Source organism: Schistocerca cancellata, chromosome 3, assembly GCF_023864275.1.
Source record: "Schistocerca cancellata isolate TAMUIC-IGC-003103 chromosome 3, iqSchCanc2.1, whole genome shotgun sequence".
NCBI lineage: Eukaryota > Metazoa > Arthropoda > Insecta > Orthoptera > Acrididae > Schistocerca > Schistocerca cancellata.
The window spans coordinates 864,814,516-864,831,461 of NC_064628.1; positions in this window are offsets into that span (position 1 = coordinate 864,814,516).

Genomic DNA, 16,946 nt, shown 5'->3' on the forward strand with positions numbered 1-16,946 from the left:
TTCTATTTTGTGCCGTGCGGGGTAGCCGAGCGGTCTGGGTACCTTGCCGCTGTTCGCGTGGCTCCCCCCGGCGGAAGATTGGGTCCTCCTTCGGGCATGGATGTGTGTGTCGTCCTTAGCGTAAGTTAGTTAGATTAAGTAGTGAGTAAGCTTAGGGACTGATAACCTCAGCAGTTTGGTCCCACAGAAACTTCCACATTTTTCCAAAACTTTTCCTGTTTTGTGTCGTCCTTACTGTGTGGTCATGGGGGAATGCGACATTGATATTGTAAGTAGGCTGTTTAGGTTCTTATTGGCAACGTTACGTAGCGCTCTGTATGAAAATCCCTGGCTGTGCTGTGTGCAGTCTGTGGCTAGTTTGCCTTTTGTCTGCCATTGTAGTGTTGGGCAGCGGAAGCTGGATGTTAACAGCGCGTAGCGTTGCGCAGTTGGAGATGAGCCGCCAGCAGAGGTGCATGTGGGGAGAGAGATGGCGGAGTTTTGAAATTTGCAATAATGGGTGTCATGAACTGCTATATACATCATGACTTTTGAACACTATTGAGGTAAATACATTGTTTGTTCTCTATTAAAGTCTTTCATTTGCTAACTATGCCTATCAGTAGTTAGTGCCTTCCGTAGTTTGAATCTTTTATTTAGCTAGCAGTAGTGGCGCTCGCTGTATTGCGGTAGCTTGAGTAACGAAGATTTTTGTGAGGTAAGTGATTTGTGAAAGGTATAGGTTAATGTTAGTCAGGGCCATTCTTTTGTAGGGATTTTTGAAAGTCAGATTGCGTTGCGCTAAAAATATTGTGTGTCAGTTTAAGCACAGTCTTGTATAATTTTTCTAAGGGGATGTTTCAATATATTCGTGAATAAAAAGGGAAATGGTTCCTCTAAGACCCCTCCAGTTGGGTAAAACTCTCGGTGGCATCCGCCCACCTTTGTCGAGAATTTTAAAAATGTACCTGTACCGACAAAACCTATGAAGAGCGTAACAGGCGCCTGCAGGCTGACTACACTGCTACTCGCCGGCCGGGGTGGACGAGTGGTCCTAGGCGCTACAGTCTGGAACCGCGCGACCGCTACGGTCGCAGGTTCGAATCCTGCCTCGGGCATGGGTATGTGTGATGTCCTTAGGTTAGTTAGGTTTAAGTCGTTCTAAGTTGTAGGGGACTGATGACCTCAGAAGTTAAGTCTCATAGTGCTCAGAGCCATTTGAACACTGCTACTCTTTCGAAGCTGCAGTGCTGCTCTTGGAGAATATCAAAGGGGTTGCCGGTCTGCAGGCGCCTGTTACTCTCGTCATAGGTTCTGTCTGTGAAGGCGCATTTTTAAAATTCTCGACGAAGGTGGGAGAGTGCCACCGAGGGTTTTTACTCAACTGGGGAGGGTCTTAGATTTTTTTTTATTAGAGGTGGAGCCCCTCCACGCCCACACCGGCATGATGGCCAACATGAAAGGTCTATTGCCATCTCTGCAAAAGGGTTAGTTTTCACCAGAGTGAGGTCTCGCAGGATGTGGGTACTGCGATGTTTGCGTACGTCTAGTTAAGTTTAACCATTAGTACGCGCTCATCTGGAGATAGAGTGGGTCGAAAGTTCAACGAAGGGTAGCGGTTTGAACGGCAGAGGGGAAAAAAGTGCCAAGGCAAGAGCCAAGGGAAAAAAAAACCTCTGCGATAGTTGGGTCGGGTTGTAAGAGCAGTAGTGATTTTCTTGCTGCCTACGAGAGGTCATGCAAGGGTAGACTTTGTTTATAGCTTGTCTCATGCTGGTCGATACCTTTGGCGTTGTGCAGTGCTGTTACTCGGCGGCTGCCGCTGGGTGCCGGTGTTGATCTCTCGGTCAGCGTCAGCATACCTGTAACATTTAGGTTCATTATCGTTTTGAGTCCGATAGGTCATATGTTTGATTCACATTGCACGGTAATGTTGGCGATTTGTTTGTGCGTCGGTGTGCGAACTTGTCGGTTTCCCTGCTGTAGCCTGTTGGTCGGCTTTAATAGCTAATGGCATATCCAATCAATGTTGCTGATATGCAGGGGCTTGCCGACGTTTGTCGCTTGTGGATGTATGTTAGCTTGCCATAGATGGTTATGCCGTAGCTAGTAGCGTCTTTAGCCGCTTATGCTTCCACCTATGCGGGGAAAGGGGGGGGGGGGTTAGAGAGACCCCTTACCCTTTTTATTCACGTATGTGTCAATGTCACATCCCCCCATGATCACAGCACAAAAGGATACAAGGTGTGGGTGCTGGAAAAGCTTAAACACCCTTCGCTGCTTCTGATCACGTTTATATTTCGTCGCATGGCGGTTCCAACGTGCACACGAGAGCAAAAATTGCGGTCGTGCTGTGCTCCAAACGGGTGCGATCAGGTTCGATGGGGATTCAGCTCCACAATATCCTTTGATATGGGTTCAAATGCGCGAGGTTGCGACCAGTGTCAAAGGTTGTGAAGAACGTCTTGCTGTCATCATCGCACTGCGAAAAACCGTTTTCAACCGCGAAATGTGTGGGAATCAACGTCCCAGTGAAAGTGGTGGTTACATTGACGCCTTTTATGCCACCCCGTGTGACTTTTTCGTGTCGTATCTGAGCAGAGAGAATTTTTCCCGGCCACTCATAAGAAAACCGCGCAATTTCAACGCTGAGCGTCACGTTTCTGACCTCCATCGCAGAGGCGCCAAAAGAAGGTGTGCAACGTAGATAAGAGGAGCCATGACGACGTTCCGATCATGTGACTCGTCCACAGTGGTATTGGGAGGAATTGTGGTGATATTTGGTGCCAACGTGGCATCATGGTTCATATGGCTCTGAGCACTATGGGACTTAACATCTGAGGTCATCAGTCCCCTGGGACTTAGAACTACTTAAACCTAAGTAACCTAAGGACATCACACAAATCCACCTAACACGTCACATGAACTTCTGGGCTGTGAACTTTTTTTCCCAACTATCGATATCTTGCTGTTTGAAGGAGCACGAGGGAGACGTCGCAGAAAAACGTTGTACCTACCTCTGAGCCTTAAGCGACGTAATCAGTTTAGTTTCAAAAGAAGTGATGCTTTGATTCTATTGCGCAATGTACGAGGGTCACTCCAAAAGAAATGCACACTATTTTTGTAAAAATACAGTTTTCATTCTGCATGTGTGAAAGTTTTACAGTGTCCTTCCTGCTCGTTTTCAAACTTAGTTCAACCTGTTCCCGTGAGTGGCGCCGTCACATCATGTCTTCAAGGTGGCTGCTGCACTTGTTCGTCAGAAGCAACGTGCTGCCATGGAATTCCTGCGCTGTGAAAACGAAACAGTGGGAAACATGCACAAGAGGTTGAGAAAGGTGTATGGAGATGCTGCTGTCGATGGCAGTATAGTTAGTCAGTGGGAAAGCAGGTTACGTGATGAAAGCGGGCACGGAAATATTGAGGATTGTCCTCGCAGCGGCAGGCCTCGTACTGCATACACTCCAGACAATGTGCAGAGAGTTAACGAATTGGTGACTGCTGACAGACGCATCACAGTGAACGAATTGTCACGCTACTCTGGGACAGGGGAAGGAAGTGTTTGCAGAATATTGAAAGTGTTGGCGTTAAAAAAGGTTTGTGCCAGTTAGGTTCCCAGGGTGTTGACAGTGGCTCACAAAGAAGCAAGAAAAACGATACGCAGTGAACTTTTGGAACAGTACAAAAATGGTGGAGATGAATTTCTCGGAAGAATTGTGACAGGTGATAAACATGGCTCCATCATTTTTCACCAGAGACGAAGAGGCAATCAATGCAGTGCCATCATGCAAATTCAACCAAGAAAAAATTCGAAACCACACCTTCTGCTGGAAAAGTTATAGCTAGGTGTTTTTCGATTCCGAAGGACTCTTGCTTGTGGACATCGTGCCAAGTGGAACCACCATTAATTCTGATGTGTATGTGACGACACTGAAGAAACTTCAAGCTCGACTGAGTCGTGTTCGACCACATCGGCAAAAGCAAGATGTTTTGCTGTTGCATGACAATGCACGGCCACATGTCAGTCAAAAAACCATGGAAGCGATCACAAAACTCGGATGGAAAACACTGAAACACCCGCCTTACAGACCTGACCTGGCTCCATGTGACTATCATCTCTTTGGGAAACTGAAAGACTCTCTTCGTGGAACAAGGTTTGAAGATGATGACTCCCATGTGCACGCTGCCTAACAGTGGCTCCAACAGGCTGGTCCAGAATTTTACCGTGCGGGTATACAGGCGCTGGTTCCAAGATGGCGCAAGGCAGTTGAGAGGGATGGAAATTATGTGGAGAAATGAAAATATTGTTCCTCAAGGATGTATCTACTGACTGTAAAACTTTCAAACATGTAGAATAAAAGATAGATTAAAAAAAATAACGTGCATTTCTTTTGGAGTGACCCTCGTATATAGCAGGTTTTACCAACTAGTCTGTGTGGGAGTTCGTGTGTTCTGTACTTCACATTTCATTGTTGAGCTTTCATTGACGTTATATTCCTTATACGTATTTTCATAGAATCGTTGAATTGCTTCACATGTGTCACTGAAGATATCAAATACCACATGAGCTGTAGCAGCTACTGAAACGAAAAATGCCACAAAAGTGAATGTTTCCAGTTGCTAACGACCGGAGTGTAAATGCTAGCCTTTCTTGAAGTTGTATTGGTCGTCGGTAATTAGTGTTCTGCCTTTAAATTTCCTCCACAAATATAATGAGAAGCCAGCGAAAAGCGTCAATCGCTGTATGTGCAAAGTTTTGGAACAGTGGTATGGGAAGCTGGAGCTGCAGTTCAAGGTTAAGCGCACTACAGCCACATATTTCACTCTTACGTACAAATTCAGACACTTAAATTCTTCTCTTCCTACTCCCTTTTGCTTGTTTCGTCAAAAAGAAGCCACTCGTCATGCAGGATAATCCTATCTGAGTATGAAAATTTTGGGTCGTGTCTCTAAGAAGTTTTGTAAACACCAAAAAACTGCGATCGTTATCTCGCGTTCTGTGCCATTCCCTCTGTTACAAACGCTTGTTCACAGACACAAGCGCGTGCTACTGAACACTGGTGAATTATTTGCAAATGCTCGTTCGCTAGTGTTCGCTTCCATTCGCTTCGGCGTAAACCAGGCTGCAGCGCAAGACGAATCACTGGACCGGTACTATCCCATCAAACCACAAATTATGTCCGCCTCCGTAGCGTACTGGAAGCGTTACCACTTACCACGGAGGGAGCCTAGGTTCGATTCCCGGCGGTGGACTGGGTGTTGTGTGTCCTTTATCACCATTTTCATCATCATTGACTCGCAAATAGCCGATATGGCGTCGTCTAAAAAGGACTTGAAATACGGCGGCCGAACTCCCCCGAATGGAGCCTCCCGGCCAACCTTGCCATACGATCATTTCCATTTTTCCCGCAACTTATTTTTTCAGAAAACTAACAAGCAACGATAAGGCCCACGGCTGTTATGTGCAGGGTAATGAAGAAGTACTCATCGCAAAAGCTCCTGCGGCAGTATTTCGAGAGATTTTTTTATGGAGCTATAGGTGACTGAGCTCCTCATGTGACAGCTCGTATTTCGAGCGGTTTCTACATTTATGGGATGGAAAAATATAAGGTGTGCGTAAACAATACCCGAACACTCGAGAAGATGTAACACTGTACTCGAGTTGTAATTTATAGAATTTCGGCATCCGAAGTTAGACGAATGTGACAATTTGTTCAGAAGTTGTTGAACTGCTCTTGCCGCAGATAGATGTCATTTTGAGCACCCGACGTAAATAAATGCAGGCTTAAGTTAGTCGCATTGTTCCTCAGTTGATGCGCAACTCGGAGAAGGCGCGGTTAAGCGTCTAGCCTCTGAAAATCTCGTGCCAAGTGCGTGCATACGCTTGTACGACAAAACACCATTTATAACTGTGTCATCCGACTGCTCAAAGAATAACCTCAACCATTTATTTTCATCACATTGATGTTACGAAATCATACTTAAATCTAGAACCAGATATTTCAGTTTTCAAATATTTCATTTCATTCGCCATAACTTTGCCTTCTTCGAAGATTGTTGTTGGAAAATGCAAATTACCTGCGTGTATTACCTTTCAGCTGCAAAACCACACTTCGATATGGTTCCTAAAACTCGAATCCCCTCAAAGAAATCCACTACGAGCTTTTAAAAAAAGCTGGGTTATTGTAATAAAAAAAATGTTGTTACGTGTGTTCAGTCAGTGATTAACGTCATCGGGTATGAATTCCACGTAATTGACGCAAAGATTGAAGCTGAGATAGAGGTTCCGTTGGAGGAGCTGTACACAGGCATCTTAATTCAATTTACTTTAGTTTTTTCGTTGCTGCAATGAGTACACAATGCAGTGACACAAAATCTAATTATTGGCCTGAAAGGATAATCCTGGAGGCCAGTGTGTGGAAATCATAAACGGACACCACTAACGGGAGAACGAGTGAGTCTTCTGCGAAGTATTCGTATGCGAAGCACCTCAAGAAACGCCTGCAACATAACTGTTGACAACCCGCTACACAGCGGTGCGCAGCCGTTTATCGTGTCGCTAGGATACAGCTGTAACTGGCTGCCATGGGAGAGGAAGCAGTAGGGAAGCGTACATACCAGACTGACCACGTACGAGGGCTGTTCAGAAAGTAAGCTCCGATTGATCGCGAAATGGAAACGACTATGATAATCCGATAAAGCTTTGCACAGATGTGTTGGGCAGTGTCTCTAGTATGACCCTAGATAGCATCACGTCACTCCTCTCATTTCTGAGCTCACAGTGATCGCGTAAAGTTGTCTAGAGAATAGTGTCTCCCGCCAAGTACGAGGTCCTGGTGAGAAATTTCTCCTGAAGCTATACAGCCAACATTATATAACTGTCGTGCAGTTTCTTCTACAAGGCAATATTCTCAGCCGCATTCTGAAGGGGCAATGAAGATGCTCCTGCATCGTTTTCAATTGGAAATGTTTGACTACCCACAATACAGCCCGTAATTGACTCCCCCTGCGTTTCATTTCTGCTCACATGAACCGCTGGCTATGAATACAACATTTTGGCACAGAAAACGAGCTGTAGGCCAGCGTAGAGAATTGGCGGAAAGCACTGGCGGCTGTCTTTTATGATGAGGGTATTGGAAAGTTGGTACAACGCTACGACAAATGTCTTAGTCAGAACGGCAACTACGTAGGGAAGTAGCTGGATGGTGTAGCTAACTGTTAAAAATAAAACATTTCTAATTTTCACTGTGGTTCTCATTTCGCGATCAATCGGAGCTTACTTTCTGAACAGCCCTCGTACGTTGGTGTACCCAGGAACCTGAACGTCGAAATATGCTGAGGTGACACCTCCTAACACTGTGCTGGACCTCCTTTTGCCCGAGGTAGTGCCGCAACTCGATGTGGCATGGACTCAACAGACATATTGAACCATGCTGCCTCTATAGCCATCCATAATTCCGGAAGTGTTGCCTGTGCATGATTTTGTGCTCGAAGTGACCTCCCGATTAGATCTGTAAATGTTCGATGGGATTCACGTCTGGTGATATGCGTGGCTAAAGTATTCATTCGAAAAGTCCAGAATGTTCATCAAACCAATCGCGAGCAATTGTGCCCTGGTAACATGACGCATCATCATCCATAAAAATACCTTCGATGTTTGGGGACAATTACTCCAACATAACCATCTCAAGTCAATGAACGGTTCAGTTAGACCAGCCCATCCCAACCCACACCATTGTGGAGCCACAGCCAGCTTGCACAGCGCCTTGTTGACAACTGGGGTCAATGACTTCGTGGGGTGTGCGCCACACAAGAATCCTACCGTCAGCTCTTACCAACTGAAATCGGCACTCATCTGATCAGGCCACGGTTTTCCAGTCTTCTAGGATCCAATGGACCGGTCACGAGGCTAGCAGAGCTGTTGCAGGCGATGCTGTGTTTTTTGCAAAGGCACGCGCGTCAGTCGTCTGTAGCCGTATTCCATTAACGCCAAATTCCGCCACTCTGTTCTAATGGATACGTTCGCCGTTAAGGCCCACGTTGATTTTGTAAGTAGGCTGTTTATGTTTGCTTATTGGCAACGTTACGTACCTCTCTGTATGAAAATCACTGGCTGTGCTGTGTGCAGTCTGTGGCTAGTTTGCATTGTTGTCTGCCATTGTAGTGTTGGGCAGCAGCAGCTGGATGTGAACAGCGCGTAGCGTTGCGCAGTTGGAGGTGAGCCGCCAGCAGTGGTGGATGTGGGGAGAGAAATGGCGGAGTTTTGAAATTTGTAAAAATGGATGTCATGAGCTGCTGTATATATTATGACTTTTGATGACTATTAAGGTAAATACATTATTTGTTCTCTATTAAAATCTTTAATTTGCTAACTATGCCTATCAGTAGTTAGTGCCTTCCGTAGTTTGAATCTTTTATTTAGCTGGCAGTAGTGGCGCTCGCCGTATTGCAGTAGTTCGAGTAACAAAGATTTTTGTGAGGTAAGTGATTTGTGAAAGGTATAGGTTAATGTTAGTCAGGGCCATTCTTTTGTAGGGATTTCTGAAAGTCAGATTGCGTTGCGCTAAAAAATATTGTGTGTCAGTTTAAGCACAGTCCTGTATAAATTTTCAAAGGGGACGTTTCAATTTCTGTGGTTACTTCAAGCAGTGTTGCTTGTCTATTACCACTGACAACTGTACGAAAAGGCAACTGCTTTCGATCGTTAAGTGAAGGCCGTCGGCCACTGCGTTGTCCATGGTGAGAGGTAATGATTGAAATTTGGTTTTCTGGGCGCGCTGTTGACACTGTGGATCTCAAAATATTGAATTCCGTAACGATTTCCAAAATCGAATGTCCCGTGCGTCTAGCTCCACCAACGATTCCGTGATCAAAGACTGTTAATTCCCATAGTGCGGCCATAATCACTTCAGAAACTTTTTCACGTGAGTAACCTTAGTACAACTGGCAGCTCCGCTAACGCACTGCTCTTTTATACCTTGTGTATGCGATACTACCGCCATCTGCACATGTGCATATCGCTATACCGTGACTTCGGCACCTCAGTGTACTCCGTTAGTTTTGTAACAGCATCGGACTAAACCAGCAAGTTTTCTTACGACATCTAGTGTCGTTTAGCGATCAGATACGTGTGTACGGGGGATCGGACCAGATTTCTGACAGGATTCAGGACTCACTCGCAGATCGAACTCAGCACGTTGTTTTAACCGAAACAAAATCGACAGATGTAAAGCCAAGTTCAGGAAGAATCTACAGATATGTTGCTTCCTCCGCGCGAAAAGACCATGAAGGAAAACATCGGTGAGGTTCGAGTCCACAGATGGGCTTACCAGCAATCACGAACCATTCGGTACTGGAAAAGGGGGAAATGACACTATTACACGAAGTGGCCCCCTCCACACATCGTAATGTCGTTTGCGGGTATAGATACAGATGTAGAATACTCAATGAAATGCGACGAGGTCCGTCGCTGTTTACAAAGCACATACATGACGCAGTGGACAACGTCGGGAGCTCTGTAACTGCTCGCGGACATGCCTGTAGGAATGTAGCAACGCAACCAGCGCCAAGTGCTTGTAAGAAGATTTATTACACCTATTATATGACACTGACAGGATGGAAAAAGCGATATCAAATGTAATTTTATACATAAAAGTTTTTTTAAAAATTATATAAAAACATTCAATTGTCTGGATTGTTACCTAATACGATTGTCTAGATTTGTCATCTGATTGAGATCTAGACAACTAAAAATTTCAAAATGATTTTTAACAATTTTTTTGTGTCTAAAAACTCATTATACTGCCGTGATCTGTTTTGGGCTGTCATGCCGATCTTCAGATGACACTTGCTTCACTACAGTACCATTTGCGTTAGCTTCTGCACTGTAAGAGAATCCTTGGGTCGTTAGAGACACTTTTATACTGTACAGATAACTTGAATGGCACAGAAAAATATGCCTGTGTGTCACAATTGATAGCATATAAAATAATGAGTTGTGTGTGAGACGCCCGCTGGGCAGAACAGGTGATTAGGATTGTGGAAAGGGCAAAATAAGGTTAGAGTCAGTTTCACCTTAAAATTGGCAGTTTATTGTAATTTAATAACACATTTACAACCAAAGTGGAACATAGCGAAACTTTTACAACTACGAGTTTCACACTCCCAATCTTTCACTGCTGAAGGCCTCCAAACAAGAAATATTAAAAATCAACAAGATAAATTTGAAGTGACTGAAAACACGCAGTTACGATTACAAATAAAATAATTAAAATGGATTTAGCACAGCTAGGCTGAAAGCCTCAAGGCAAGGATGGATAGACAAACATAAACAAGACGCAATACAAACGGCTGAAGACCCACAATAAAATTTTTAAGATTTTAAAATAAATTGCCATAACCTTTCAAAGGAAGAAGATCGAAATGTTTAAGCTCTAAAGGTAATTTTACGAATAAGGTTCCAAGGTTGAAGGCTGACAATTAATTTTCCAAAATTTTAAAAAAAATATAACCATAAGCTTTAAGTTATAAGTAGCTGAAACCGGATTAAAAGAAAAGACAACACAACGGCAATAATCTTTGAGCAAATATCCACTTGCCAGAATTGAAACTTACTTACATAAAACAGAGTAAAACCAAGAATTTTTTATCATTGGCTACGATATTATAAACAGACAAATAAACACCGGAGAGAAAGACAGTAAAGACAACTGCACTCAGAATGCCTCCAGGGAGGTCGGTCTGCCCTCGTTCACTTAGGTGAGACAGGTGGTCAGTCCAACTACACTTGATCCATCGGAACACAACCAGGGGACAGCCACGGACCGACCGACACTACTTGCTTGCCACCGATCGGTACATGAGAATTCAAACACAAAATGTTACAGGCGTGATATCCATAATCAAATATGTATATGTATTAAGCTGTCAAAACTACACACCGTGTTGGACAGCGACAACAGGTGAGGAATGGACACTGCCTGAAATTACGTTACTGGCAAGGGCTGGTAACCGGAACACTAACGGCCACAAGGCAGAAAATTCCGCTGGTGCAACTGAATTGCAGTCAACCGATATAGTTAATTCCACCGCATGGCGGCTAAATTTCAGCAATACAAACACTCGGTGTTGCTCACAGGAAAACCTCCCCAACAGCGAACCACCGAAACGAACCACACAATATGAATGGATGTGGCTTGGGTACTTGAAACCACTACTCAACTTTGACGCCCGGGGTCGGTGAACCACGAAGCTCGTAGCAATCGGACAGCTCAACACACGCTCCGACACCGCACAGGGACCGCCAGCGGACGCAGCCGACTGCACTGCGCGGAGATAACTTCCCTGGTCCGCAGCAACCGACCGACTGCTCGAAGAATGCCGACAGCATCTAAAACAGTCGTCAGTGGAAATAACGCCAACTACACACACAATCTGACAGACACTTGGCCGGCCGTTGTGACCGAGCAGTTCTAGGCGCTTCAGTCCGGAACCGCGCTGCTGCTACGGTCGCAGGTTCGAAACCTGCCTCGGGCATGGATGTCCTTAGGTTAGTTAGGTTTAAGTAGTTCTAGACGACTGATGCCCTCATATGTTAAGTCCCATAGTGCTTAGAGCCATCTGAACAATTTGAACAAACACTTCCACGAAGATCTGAACGATACCCAACAGTAACTAAGCACGCATGAAGATAAATCGGGAGTCGATGTACACATATACACAGCCGACTCATGAACGATCGGCGAGCCAAAAACCGACGATCCACCAGGATCGTGGCCCAGCTCAAGTGATGCGTGGCGGCAATGGTCGGGCGAGCCATGTCGACGTAGAACTTACTGCTGCTCCTACCCGACTGCACTAGTGCCGCATTGCAACTCCCCGACCAGCAGGTCCGGACTGTGCTCCAGACGCGTTCCAACTGACTGGCAGACCTGAACTCGCGACCCGAACTCCCTTACGACAGACAACGACCGGGAAGTAATAGCAGTCAGGCAAAGATACTGCGAGAGGGGATATATCGATACGCGCTGCTAGCGCCGGTCACGGTCAGGCAAAACAGCAGCGACAGTAGTAATTTAAATTAACGTAGTGAGGTGGAAGTACGTTAAACAGGGTGTAAAATATATGATGGCGGGAACACGAGCCAATCACAGCTCAGTATGCACTTACGTTTGTTCTAGTGAACGTCGTTTCCTTCCGTTTTCCTCATTACCCGTTTCCAGGTGTAACGTCTGATGTAATCGATCCACAAGAGCTATTTGAAGTGTGCAGTACACATCTTTAGTATACTACCTGATCGCAATTCTTTTTTTTTTTTTTTTTTTTTTGTAATCAGTCTACTGACTGGTTTGATGCGGCCCGCCACGAATTCCTTTCCTGTGCTAACCTCTTCATCTCGGAGTAGCACTTGCAACCTACGTCCTCAATTATTTGCTTGACGTATTCCAATCTCTGTCTTCCTCTACAGTTTTTGCCCTCTACAGCTCCCTCTAGTACCATGGAAGTCATTCCCTCATGTCTTAGCAGATGTCCTATCATCCTGTCCCTTCTCCTTATCAGTGTTTTCCACATATTCCTTTCCTCTCCGATTCTGCGTAGAACCTCCTCATTCCTTACCTTATCAGTCCACCTAATTTTCAACATTCGGCTATAGCACCACATCTCAAATGCTTCGATTCTCTTCTGTTCCGGTTTTCCCACAGTCCATGTGTCACTACCATACAATGCTGTACTCCAGACGTACATCCTCACAAATTTCTTCCTCAAGTTAAGGCCGGTATTTGATATTACTAGACTTCTCTTGGCCAGAAATGCCTTTTATGCCATAGCGAGTCTGTTTTTGATGTCCTCCTTGCTCCGTCCGTCATTGGTTATTTTACTGCCTAGGTAGCAGAATTCCTTAACTTCATTGACTTCGTGACCATCAATCCTGATGTTAAGTTTCTCGCTGTTCTCATTTCTACTACTTCTCGTTATCTTCGTCTTTCTCCGATTTACTCTCAAACCATACTGTGTACTCATTAGGCTGTTCATTCCGTTCAGCAGATCATTTAGTTCTTCTTCACTTTCACTCAGGATAGCAATGTCATCAGCGATTCGTATCATTGATATCCTTTTACCTTGTATTTTAATTCCACTCCTGAACCTTTCTTTTATTTCCATCATTGCTTCCTCGATGTACAGATTGAAGAGTAGGGGCGAAAGGCTACAGCCTTGTCTTACACCCTTCTTAATACGAAGCACTTCGTTCTTGATCGTCCACTCTTATTATTCCCTCTTGGCTGTTGTACATATTGTATATGACCCGTCTCTCCCTATAGCTTACCCCTACTTTTTACAGAATCTTGCCCCATTTGCTTTAGAAGCTTGCACCATTTTATATTGTTGAACGCTTTTTCCAGGTTTGACAAATCCTATGAAAGTCTCTTGATTTTTCTTTAGCCTTGCTTCCATTATTAGCCGTAACGTCAGAATTGCCTCTCTCGTCCCTTTACTTTTCCTAAAGCCAAACTGATCGTCACCTAGCGCATTCTCAATTTTCTTTTCCATTCTTCTGTATATTATTCTTGTAAGCAGCTTCGATGCATGAGCTGTTAAGCTGATTGTGCGATAATTCTCGCACTTGTCAGCTCTTGCCGTCTTCAGAATTGTGTGGATGATGCTTTTCCGAAAGTCAGATTGTATATCGCCAGACTCATATATTCTACACACCAACGTGAATAGTCGTTTTGTTGCCACTTCCCCCAATTATTTTAGAAATTCTGACGAAATGTTATCTATCCCTTCTGCCTTATTTGACTGTAAGTCCTCCAAAGCTCTTTTAAATTCCGATTCTAATACTGGATCCCCTATCTCTTCTAAATCGACTCCTGTTTCTTCTTCTATCACATCAGACGAATCTTCACCCTCATAGAGGCTTTCAATCTATACTTTCCACCTATCTGCTCTCTCCTCTGCATTTAACAGTGGAATTCCCGTAGCACTCTTAATGTTACCACGGTTGCTTTTAATGTCACCAAAGGTTGTTTTGACTTTCCTGTATGCTGAGTCTGTCCTTCCGACAATCATATCTTTTTCGATGTCTTCACATTTTTCCTGCAGCCATTTCGTCTTAGCTTCCCTGCACTTCCTATTTATTTCATTCCTAAGCGCCTTGTATTTCTGTATTCCTGATTTTCCCGGAACATGTTTGTACTTCCTCCTTTCATCAATCAACTGCAGTATTTCATCTGTTACCCATGGTTTCTTCGCAGCAACCTTCTTTGTACCTATGTTTTCCTTCCCAACTTCTGTGATGGCCCTTTTTAGAGATGTCCAGTCCTCTTCAACTGTACTGCCTACTGCGCTATTCCTTATTGCTCTATCTACAGCGTTAGAGAACTTCAAACGTATCTCGTCATTCCTTAGTACTTCCGTATCCCACTTCTTTGCGTATTTATTCTTTCTGACTAAAGTCTTGAACTTCAGCCTACTCTTCATCACTACTATATTGCGATCTGAGTCTATATCTGCTCCTGGACACGCCTTACAATACAGTATCTGATTTCGGAATCTCTTTCTGACCATGATGTAATCTAATTGAAATCTTCCCGTATCTCCCGGCCTTTTCCAAGTATACCTCCTCCTCTTGTGATTCTTGAACAGGGTATTCGCTATTACTAGCTGAAACTTGTTACAGAACTCAATTAGTCTTTCTCCTCTTTCATTCCTTGTCCCAAGCCCATAATCTCCTGTAACCTTTTCTTCTACTCCTTCCCCTACAACTGCATTCCATTCGCCCATGACTATTAGATTTTCGTCCCCCTTTACATACTGCATTACCCTTTCAATATCCTCATACACTTTCTCTATCTGTTTATCTTCAGCTTGCGACGTCGGCATGTGTACCTGAACTATCGTTGTCGGTGTTGGTCTGCTGTCGATTCTGATCGGTCGCTGAACTGTTCACAGTAACACACCCTCTGCCCTACCTTCCTATTCATAACGAATCCTACACCTGTTATACCATTTTCTGCTGTTGTTGATATTACCCGACACTCATCTGACCAGAAATCCTTGTCTTCCTTCCATTTCACTTCACTGACCCCTACTATAGATTGAGCCTTTGCATTTCCCTTTTCAGATTTTCTAGTTTCCCTACCACGTTCAAGCTTCTGACATTCCACGCCCCGACTCGTAGAACGTTATCCTTTCGTTGATTATTCAATCTTTTTCTCATTGTAACCTCCCCCTTGGCAGTCCCCTCCCGGAGATCCGAATGGGGGACTATTCCGGAATCTTTTGCCAATGAATAGATCATCATGACACTTCTTCAAATTCAGGCCACATGTCCTGTGGATACACGTTACGTGTCTTTAATGCAGGGGTTTCCATTGCCTTCTGCATCCTCATGTCGTCGATCATTGCTGATTCTTCCGCCTTTAGGGGCAATTTCCCACCCCTAGGACAAGAAAGTGCCCTGAACCTCTATCCGCTCCTCCGCCCTCTTTGACAAGGCCGTTGGCAGAATGAGGCTGACTTCTTATGCCGGAAGTTTTCGGCCGCCAATGCTGATTATTTATCAAAATTTAGGCAGTGGCGGGGATCGAACCCGGGACCGAAGGCGTTTTGACTATGAATCAAAGACGCTACCCCTAGACCACGGGTAGACAACAGTAACTAAGCACGCACGAAGATAAATCGCGAGTCGATGTACACATATACACAGCCGACTCATGAACGATCGGCAAGCCAAAACGCTTCGTCCGGTAGGACAACCGACAGACGATCCACCAAGATCGTGGCGGCAATGGTCGGGCGAGCCATGTCGACGTAGAACTTGCTGGCTCCTACCCGACTTCACTAGCGCCGCATTGCAAATCCCCGACCAGCAGGTCCGGACTGCACTCCAGACGCGTTCCAACTGACTGGCAGACCTGAACTCGCGACCCGAACTCCCTTACGATAGACAACGACCGGGAAGTAATAGCAGTCAAGCAAAGATACTGCGAGAGGGGATACATCGATATGCGCTGCCAGCGCCGGTCACGGTCAGGCAAAGCAGCAACTCAGTGACAGTAGTAATTTAAATTAACGTAGTGAGGTGGAAGTACGTTAAATAGGGTGTAAAATACATGATGGCGGGAACACGAGCCAATCACAGCTCAGTATGCACTTACGTTTGTTCTAGTGAACGTCGTTTCCTTCCGTTTTCCTCATTACCCGTTTCCAGGTGGAACGAGTGATGTAATGGATCCACAAGAACTATTTGAAGTGTGCAGTACACATCTTTAGTATACTACCTGATCGCAATTTTACTGCATAGGAAAGTAGTTAATATTACAACTTAAATTTTCACTACTATTATATACTATTGATTACGTTATTTGCAATAATAAACGATGTCACCATCACTTAATTAGGTAAAAGATTGTTGCAATCATAAGTGATACACCTTTATTTAATTTGGTAAAAGATGTGTTTGTTTGGAACATAAACACTGTGGTATTTCGAATATTTTCCTAATTTCAAATAGAAGTAAGAGCACAAGATGACTCTGTACAGTGTAAAGTTACCTCTTAGATGTTAGTAACATGACTGGAAGAGTAATTATAGCTTTCACTACAATTTGAAAATTCCCGCTTGCTAAAATACATGTGCTGCAAAACTGAAATCAAAATGATGCATTTAACTAACCATTATTAGAATGTCCGTGGCCGGCCGCGGTGGTCTAGCGGTTCTAGGCGCTCAGTCCGGAACCGCGCAACCGCTACGGTCGCAGGTTCGAATCCTGCCTCGGGCATGGATGTGTGTGATGTCCTTAGGTTAGTTAGGTTTAAGTAGTTCTAAGTTCTAGGGGACTGATGACCACAAATGTTAAGTCCCATAGTGCTCAGAGCCATTTGAACCATATGAATGTCCGTATTTATATTTTGTGAAGTTCATCATAGTGTATTTCAGTAACTCTGCAATCAATTTTAGCACCTCTA